We start from the raw sequence: 7,590 nt of genomic DNA on the forward strand, positions 1-7,590 counted from the left end.
TGAAGTGTAGCTGATCACAATTCATAGCTTCTGGGATGGGTAGGGGGGTGACTCAGTTCTAGATAAGGGGCTTGCCATCAGAGTTGACCATGCTCCAGTGAGTCTATAAATGACAAAAATTGGACTTGCTTTTCATTATTATTATATTTATATTTACTTTTCTTGGCAGGAAGGAAGACATGGAGGGACTGGGAAATGAGTGTCATCAACGAGCAGGAAGTGAAAGTCACAGAGAATCAAAAAAATGTTATGTCAAAAAAGGGGTGCCTCCATGCTCAAATTACCTACACTAAATTTCATGTTTTAAAACTCAGGTGACCTCAATGTTCCTATGATTGACATAGGAAGTTTGTAGCACAGCAAAGCCTCAAAAACCTGCTCATCCCATCCACATCATAGAATATTGCAGGACAGCACAAAGATAACACTTACAGGAAATACACATTTTTCATAAATAATAAGTCAGCTACCTTTGAAAACATTTATTTGGTGTGTACCTGTACTTGAGTACATGTATGTGCATGTTTCTTAGTTAGGGTTTTATTGCTGTGAAGAGACACCACAACCAAGCCAAATCTTATAAAGGACACCATTTAATTGGGGCTGGCTTACACTTTCAGAGGTTGAGTCCATTATTATAGTGGTGGGATGCAGGGCAGCATCCAGGCAGACATGGTGCAATTAGAATGGAGGGTTCAACAACTTGATCTGAAGGCAGCCAAAAAGGGCTGTCTTTCACAGGCAGCAAAGAGGAGGATCTCTAAAACACTGGGCAGAACTTGAGAAGTAGTAGACCTCAAAGCATGTCTACACAGTGACACACCTCCTCCAACAAGGCCCATCTGTTCCAACAAGGCCACACCTCCTAATAGGGCCATATACCACGGGCCAAGCATATTCAAGCCACCACAGCACCACATGTGTGCAGGAGTCCACAGAGGCAAGCAAACAGTGTAAAATCCTCTAGTACTAGAGTTACAGATGTTTGTGAACAGATGGTTATAAAGGTTCTCTGCCATGTGACAGTGTAGGGTCCAGAACCCTTATCAGAGAGATAGTGTATTCTGATATAAGCTGAGTCAGCAAAATGGGAAACCCCCAAAGGAATCAAACCTGAGTCCTTTGAAGAGCAGCAAGTGCTCTTAAACACTGTGCCATTGCTCCAGCTTCATCTGTTTTCTTTTGAGTAAAAATTACAGGAATTTAACTATAAAAAGGGGCACCTTTGGGGGAAAAAAAGGTCTACAACATTCCCCACAGTGACCAGGTCAGGGGTAACTTGGTACAATTTCATTTCATTAACTTCCTAAGTAAATAACTTAATACATGTATATACATGTTGGTTTTTATTATTACAATATGACATCTACTAAAAATAGAGGGATTGTAAAGTCCCTTGGAAATACCTTGGAAAATGTGAAGGCCAACTTACCTTCCCTGGCAGAGACTGTCCTCTGGATGTTATCTGGAAAATAATAATAACAAAAAAAATCCACAAGATAACAGCTCAAGGTACAATTTGTAATTTCCCAGAGATCTTTGCTTCATACGCACAAAGATCTAAGGATTTAGTCTACAAGACTGAACTGAGTGGATATAGTTCATTGATAAGCATAATCTACTTATAAAACTACTGTTGGACCTTCCCTTCTGATGGGAAAGTTGGAGAAAAGAGGAATGCAGGACAAAACTTTTGGCCTCTCTCAGTAATGAGAGTAATGTCTAAGGACGTGTGCACCAACCACGCTTGACGGGTGAGTACTAAAATGAAGCATAAGGTAACACAGGGCCTCTATCATGTCTTCAGGCCGTTCTGAAGCCCAGGGAGATTGACACTTTCTCAGGAACCTCTCAAACCTATGTCAATGCCCACTACCTGAAATATGCAGAATTTTCATTTGTAATTAAGTAAATGGGAATTTAAACTCAATAGTCCACACAGCATAGTACACAAATAGATTTGACAGAAGGTACACATCGTAATTACATTCACCCACTCATTCTTTAAATAACAATAAGATTGCTGAACAGTGGATGATGATGTCAGTAGTACACTCTCTAAGTAAACTACACACATGTAGTTCTGTTGATCTTCCTTCCATTTGTCTTCATGGTGTGGAGTAGATGCACAGATACAGATCAGTAAATCCACACTTGAGTGGGTTAGAAAACGGGTCTGAGCCCCATTGACCACTAGGATACTTTAATCCAGCTCTCTATCCAAGTTGTCACTAAAATGATACATCACATAAATATTGGGATGATATTTCAAGTTCTTAAACATCCCTATTCCAGGGTGTGCATTTATACAATGTTAACACTTCTTGGCTTCACAAATATCACTAAAAGGTATCCCTAATTTGAACTGACATCATGGCAAGTATGGAGACTGATTCAAGACTCACAGAATGTGCATGTCCAAAGCCTCAGTATCCCAAAAGCCAATCTTATGAACATCCCCTTTCATATGTGTGTGTGTGTGTGTGTGTCTGTGTGTGTGTGTGTGTGCTAGAGATTAAATTCAGCTATCTTCTTCAACTGCTCTCCACCTAATTTTTGAGAGAGGCTCTCAATGAACCTAAAGTTTGCATATTTGGTTAGACTGCCTGGCCAGCAAGTCCCAAAGGTCCTTCTGTCTCTGCCACTCCAGAATTAGGATTACAGGTATAGGTCACCACAGCCAGCTTTTATGTGTGAAGATGCTCTGTTTTTTAATTCTGGTGCTAGGGATCAAACTCACTGTTTACTGATTCAGCATCTTTCTACCTTTTTAAATATGGCTCCTGGATAAATTACAATCGCACAGAGATTTAATATTATAGTCCCACTGTACAGCATTGGTTTAGAGGCCAAAAAGGCCTTTAAAGACAGTAAGAACTGAAAATAGCCAAGACAGAAAAGAATGGTAGTTGGCTGAATAATGACCTCCAAAGGTATCCAGGTCCCTACAACCTGTGAATGTTATAATGTAAGACAGTAGAAATTCATGATTCTCTACATAATGCTTAACTGTGAGTCTAGCAGAAGGCAAGGGGAGATTGATACAGAAAATAGGATTTTTTTTTTTACTCAGTCAATGGTGAGAGTTGAGGTAAAAATCAATATTGCATGCATGAAATACTGAGGAATGGTTCTTAGTCACACAAGGCCTATGAGAAATGGATCTTAGGAAGCTGTAAACCACAGGAAGACAGATTCTTCCCGAAAGCTTCCAGGGGGGATACAGCCTTGCCGAGTTGCTAATTCTGACTCAGAGAAATTGATTCAGACTTCTCAAATCTAGTACTATAAAAACAGAGATCTAGAGACTGGCACTTGCTGTGTTGGTTCCGGGCTGCGAAGGTCAGTCCCGAAGGAGTCTCTGAGTGGAGTTCGGAAAGCAGTGGCTCGCTCTCCTTCTCTTGCTCACTGGCAACCGTTCACCGGCAGCTCTCGCCCTAGCTGAGACGGTTCAGCGCGGGGCATGCTGAAGGGCTGTCCTCCTCCGTTCTTCCTCCTCTTTCTGCCTCCGCAGGATGGACCTGCTCGCCCAATGCCCCTGAAGACGGATAAGTCTTCTCTTGAACTTTTTCAAGTTCTCTGAAGAAGCCAATGGGATCTTTTTTACATCATGACTTCATCTGAATGCAAGAACAAGAAATAAGTTTTAGTTTTAAAATGACCTTGACTCAGTTCTGATGAGCATTTTAGACATGAGTTTACATCAGAAAATGGGTTCAGAGAGAGATCTTCAACCTTCTGCTTCATCTGTGAGCTTGCCTTCTGTCAAAAAGGCACCCAAACAGACAAGAATTTCAATAGGTTCTCTTTTTCGGAGGAAGATGGACAGCAAACGAAAATCAAGGGAGCTCAATGGTGGGGTGGTAGCAATTTCAAGTATTGAGAGGATACATTCTGAAATGTGTGCTGATAAGAACTCCATTTTCTCAACAAATACCTCTTCTGACAATGGATTGACTTCCATTAGCAAACAAACTGGAGACTTTATGGACTGTCCTTTGTGCCTTTTACGGCTTTCTCAAGACAGATTTCCTAATATCATGACATGTCATCATAGATCTTGTGTGGATTGTTTACGACAATACCTAAGGATAGAAATCTCTGAAAGCAGAGTTAACATCAGTTGTCCAGAATGCACTGAACGGTTTAATCCCCATGACATTCGCTTGATATTAAGTGATGATGTCTTAATGGGAAAATATGAAGAATTTATGCTTCGACAGTGGCTCGTTGCAGATCCTGACTGTAGGTGGTGTCCAGCTCCAGACTGTGGATATGCTGTGATAGCATTTGGATGTGCCAAGTGTCCAAAATTAACTTGTGGGAGAAAAGGCTGTGGAACAGAGTTTTGCTACCACTGTAAACAGATCTGGCATCCCAAACAGACCTGTGAGACTGCTCTCTGGGAAAGAGCCCAGCGTTTATGCTTAAGAACTATACGCTTTTCACCTATTAGTTACAGACAGGAACCTAGAGCAGCAGCTGATGACATAAAGCCATGTCCACGATGTGCTGCTTATATAATCAAGATTGAGGATGGGAGTTGCAATCATATGACATGTGCTGTGTGTGGTTGTGAGTTTTGTTGGTTGTGCATGAAAGAAATCTCCAATTTACATTATCTCGGTCCCTCGGGTTGTAGTTTATGGGGGAAGAAACCCTGGAGTCGAAAGAAGAAAATCCTGTGGCAGCTGGGAACCCTTGTTGGTGCTCCCGTAGGGATTGCCCTCATAGCCGGCATTGCCCTTCCTGCCATGATCATTGGCATTCCTGTGTATGTGGGCCTCAAGATTCATGATTGCTATGAAGACACAGATGTTTCAAAACACAAGCGGAATCTGGCCATAGCAAGTGGTGTTACCCTGTCTGCAATCGTCTCTCCAGTGGTAGCTGCAGTGACTATAGGCATTGGTGTTCCTACCATGCTAGCTTATGTCTATGGTGTGGTCCCAATTTCCCTCTGCAGAAACAGGGATTGTGGAGAGTCTGCAGGAAATGGGAAAGGAATAAGGATTGAGTTTGATGATGAGAATGACATAAACGTAGGTGGGACTAACACAGCCACGGATACATCAGTAGCAGAAGCAAGGCACAACCCTAGCATAGGAGAGGGAAGTGTCAGCAACCTGACTGGAAGTTTGAGTGCAATTGGAAACCACATGGATGGAATAGGCACTATTGGCAACAACCTGAGTGAGACAGTCAGTACCATGGCATTAGCTGGAGCTAGTATCACAGGCAGTCTGTCAGGAAGTGCCATGGTAAACTGTTTCAGCAATTTGCAAGTTCAAGCAGAGGTACAGAAAGAAAGGTGTAGTCTCAGTAGAGAATCTGGCACAGTGAGTTTGGGAAGAGTTTGTAATAACAGCAGCACCAAAGCAATGGCAGGATCCATTCTGAACTCCTACATCCCTCTGGACAGAGAAGGGAACAGTATGGACGTGCAAGTGGATATTGAATCAAAGCCATTCAAGTTCCAACACAGCCGTGGAAGCAGCAGTGTGGATGACAGTGGTGCTGCCCGAGGCCACATGGGCAGGTCATACAGTGGCTTGCCTGAAGGTAAATCCAGTGCTACCAAGTATTCCAAGGGAGCAACAGGAGGAAAAAAGTCAAAGAGTGGTAAACTGAGGGAAAAGGGTAACATGAAGATCAATGAGACCAGAGAGGACATGGATGCACAGTTGTTACAGCCACAAAGCACAGACTCAAGTGAGTTTGAGGTGCCATCCCTGAGTGACAACATGCCATCTGTAGCAGTCTCCCCCTGCAGTAACTTTTCTTACTTAGAAAGCATGAGAATTTCCTCTAGTCACCATTCCAGGGGTTTCCATGCCCGCTTCGCAGCTGTGAACACCCTTCCTGAGGTAGAAAAGGATGGGCTGAAACATTCACCATACCAGTGCAGCAGTGCTCTGCTTTCCAAAACTGCTTCCTGTTCAGAAGTCCCACAGTCCAGCCATGCAGCAGACAAGCATGGCACCAATTGACTTTGGGGGAAGCTGATGGTGGATGGTGATGCACTGAGAGAGACAAATAATGACCACTCGCACCAGACAGCAGACTTGAAAGTTGCTGTCCACACTACGGTGTAGGCCCATGAATGCTGCAGAGTAAGAACCACTGAACAACCTTGTTTGGAGCTGGTTGAACCATCTGTGACTGTTAAGCTTAAGTTACCAGCAAAAGCCAGGTTTTATAATTGTAATGCAAATACAATTTATATGTCTAGCAAAGCATTGTGTTTCATGGTGGTATTAATTACCAAATTATGACATAAAGGCTTTAAAGTGTTCGTACCAGAATAAAACACTGCTTGATGCACATACAGCTGTATTGAGATAGAAAATTGGCTTAATTTGTAATCATGAGACACTAACACTGTTCTATGGCATTGTTAAGGAAAATGGAGGCTTAGGGGTAAGTGTTAGTGACATTTTATTGAAGTCACTAAAGGATGGAACTTGGCCGATTACTCGGTGTATGACCCTCTTGGTAACATTACTCTTCATAACTGAGCTGAAATTCATTTCTTCATATGCAATGTAGACATCAGGCTTAATGCTGCCCATGGGTAACCATTCAGATACTTAGACACTTGGGCAAGATCAGGACAGTTTTGCACAACTCTGAAGCAGAAACACTTGGTACAGTTACATATCTCTAGTGTGGTTGTTGCCATTTTAGAAGAAGAAGGTAAGAGTAGGTAACTAAGGGACTGACATCAGCAGAAGACAATCCTATTAGGATGTAAGTATTACTGTCACCTGTCACTGAGGCAAGTTAGTGCCCTTTGATTCTTGATGCCTTTGAGAGGGACTGGATTTTATGAGCCTCCTCATTTGAGGATTTTGCTATATCATTTCCCATAATGTCTTCTCTAGTCACCTAGGATAATATAGACAAATACAGCAAATAGGTAAACATGAATGTGATTATTAACTACATTGAAAAAGTATTCACCTACAAAGACACATGCAGCCTTTAGAAAATTTAACATTACACAACCTCAACTTTTAACACGAATATCTGTTTGAACCATGAAATCAAAACAATGCAGAACTTGCACCAAGCTTACATAAAAGGTCAACGTGTGGCTTTGTTTCCTTTTGCTTTTGTTTACAGGGGATGTTCAGCTGACACGAGCAGAGGTTGGCCAAAATACTGCCTGCATTACTGACTTCCCACACAACTCTCATGACAGACTGACCTCATAGTGGTCAAGTACTCCACCTTAGGTGTTTCCTCTAAGTGTTACCATTATGGTGCCTCTGAGCATTTTCTTTTGATAAAGAAGGAAAATGTGCAGGCTACAATCCTGTACCGTCATTTTCCTCACTGCTTCCATTAATCTTCTTAGATACCACTAGTTCTTTTAGCTGATACTGCTCATTATGGTGTTTGTATATTTGTTTGCATTCTAATTGTGTTCAGTAATGAGTGTGCAAAACAGGAGACATGAAATGAATGTAAATAATAATGAAAAAACAAAGCAAAACAAAACAAAGATCTGGGAGTGAGGCTTAATAACAAGACACTTCAGCCTAGTGTGCCTGAAGTTGTAGTTTGCTATATACTCCACACCCCCAC

At 42.0% G+C, this 7,590-nt stretch overlaps 1 pseudogene; it reads left to right on the top strand.

Moving 5' to 3' along the window:
- The first annotated feature begins 3,436 nt into the window (after positions 1-3,436).
- LOC110302571 (E3 ubiquitin-protein ligase RNF19A pseudogene) lies at positions 3,437-6,320 on the top strand (annotated as a pseudogene).
- The last annotated feature ends 1,270 nt before the right edge of the window (positions 6,321-7,590 follow it).

This window comes from Mus caroli, unplaced genomic scaffold, assembly GCF_978045245.1.
Source record: "Mus caroli unplaced genomic scaffold, Mus_caroli_1 scaffold_11, whole genome shotgun sequence".
Classification (NCBI taxonomy): Eukaryota; Metazoa; Chordata; class Mammalia; order Rodentia; family Muridae; genus Mus; species Mus caroli.